General features: G+C 38.4%; 1 non-coding gene across 1 annotated transcript; it reads right to left on the bottom strand.

The window, feature by feature from the left end:
* Positions 1-1,923: 1,923 nt before the first annotated feature.
* TRNAR-CCU (transfer RNA arginine (anticodon CCU)) lies at positions 1,924-1,996 on the bottom strand. Its single transcript has one exon. It is a non-coding gene; the product is annotated as a tRNA-Arg (tRNA).
* Positions 1,997-2,205: the final 209 nt, after the last annotated feature.

Below are 2,205 nucleotides of genomic sequence, written 5' to 3'. Positions count from 1 at the left end.
GCCTGGGAATAGATAAAGGAGGGGGATATTTACTCAAGAAGCAACTGACAGAAACATAAAATATATATGAACGTTCATCCTCAATTTTAAAAATAATAAAATTACCAAAAACAAACTAGAGAACAAAGAGGGGATGAAAGTATTTTAAGTTTGGTGTAGTGTATTTATATAGACATTCTGCCCTTGTGAATCTTTACCACAAAGTCTTATCCACTCTTCAAAGCTAATCATGATTTCATTACAAAGAAAATTAAAACTCTAAGCCAGTTTTTGATATAGACATTTTCATTTAAAAAAAAAAAAACAACAGAGTCCGGTATCAAAATATATGTGTAGCACACATGAATGAAGGCAGGGTCTAAATAGCTGTTGGAATGATATTTATTCCCCCTAAACATATGGCATTGACATCAAGAACTTACAACTACTTGGGCCAAGACCTAAAACCAGCTGTAATGTGAATCTGCTAAAGAACTAGAGAAAATTGCTGTGTTGCATTAAACTTCAGTTTCTTTCCAGAGCTATTATTTTAACAGATACTCATTATGTGTGTACTTCACTTCATTATCACTTCTTTCTCTGCAAGGTTAGTTCAAAGTGTAGGACCAAAATCTTAGAGAAAGAAGCAGCATAGCGAGTAAGATCTGTATCTCTAATTAAGCCAGTAGAAGATCACTTTTCCACACATCAATGTTCAAGGGAATCAATACTCCAGCTGATGTGTCTTAAATAGATAGAAATCTTTACACTTCATCATTGAAAATACAGATGCCCTAAAAAGGGTATAGTTCTGGATAAATAGTAACAGATATTAATCTTATCATCTGTTTGAATACAGATTGGTAAAGTTGAGAGCTGGCAAATTTTTAATACATTTTCAAAGCTGCTTAAAGGAGCTGGGTGGTTTTTACTCATAATAGTGGGCTGGCTATATCTGCATAGAAGAACCAGCATTCCTAATAAAGTACATAAAAGTTTAAAAATGAAAAAAGCATTGTGGCCAAAGCAAATATTTCTCATTTGAGAGGAGAATGGAGTCCTGCATTATGGGGATCAGTGGCCCTACATGTCCAAACTTACAAGATAAGAGTCACGTTTCCACTCCTCTGTGATAGAAAATCTTGCTGTCTTTAATGAAGCCAACCAACGGTTGGTAGCCATTTATTTTTCTGAAATTTTCCAGTATAAAATTCAGCCTTTCTCACTAGTTAAGAACATTAATATCTGTCACATTTTGAAGCTATTTAAAAAATTCATTCACGTTGCCATTTCCCCATGCATTTTACCCTCTTGGAGAGACAACAGCATGCACGGAGGGACTCTGGTGTAAGACTGACCCCAGATCATATGCTGGCTCCACAATGCAAAGCTCTATGGGCCTGAGCAAGTCACTTCATTCATATAAAACTGTTTTTCCAGGATGGTATGTACTTGAGAATACTCTCGTAAGTTGTCTCTTACCCACTTGTTATGCTACATCAGACATGATCGCTGAATACAAGGTGGCTAGAGAGGAGGGTTTTGCCTGCTTTATTCTAGGAGTCTTACTGCCTTGCCTTTCTTCCCATACCAGCACACTCTGTTCTTTCTGCCCTGTCTCTGCTCAAAAGGCATCTTATCAATGAGGCCTTCTCTGACCACCTTACAAAAAGACAAACGCACTCCAGGCCTGATTTTTTTTTCTTCTTCTTCTTCTTTTTTTTTTTTTTTAAGATTTTATTTATTTATTTGAGAGAGAGAATGAGATAGAGAGAGCATGAGAGGGGGTAGGGTCAGAGGGAGAAGCAGACTCCCTGCTGAGCAGGGAGCCTGATGCGGGACTCGATCCTGGGACTCCAGGATCATGACCTGAGCCGAAGGCAGTCGCTTAACCAACTGAGCCACCCAGGCGCCCCTTTTTTTTTTTTTTTTAAGTAAGCTTTATGCCCAACATGGGGCTTGAACTCATAACCCTGAGATCAGGAGTCACAAGCTCTACCAACTGAGCCAGCCAGGCACCCCTCAGACCTGATTTTTAAACAGGACTAAAAATAATCCTACTCTGCTTTATATTCTTATGTGGCACTTAGCATCTCTGACAATTTTTCTATTTCCTTGTTTATTTGTAGACTGTCATTAGGCAGCAAGTTCCCTGAGGGCAGGGAGCACTGCTTCTTAGAACACCACCTGACACACAACAGATCCTCAACAGTTATTGAATACTGT

Source organism: Leptonychotes weddellii, chromosome 3, assembly GCF_054177405.1.
Source record: "Leptonychotes weddellii isolate Sample4059 chromosome 3, ASM5417740v2, whole genome shotgun sequence".
In the NCBI taxonomy this organism is placed as follows: Eukaryota; Metazoa; Chordata; class Mammalia; order Carnivora; family Phocidae; genus Leptonychotes; species Leptonychotes weddellii.
The sequence above is the reverse complement of the archived record's forward strand: the minus strand, read 5'-3'. Positions and strand labels throughout refer to the sequence as shown.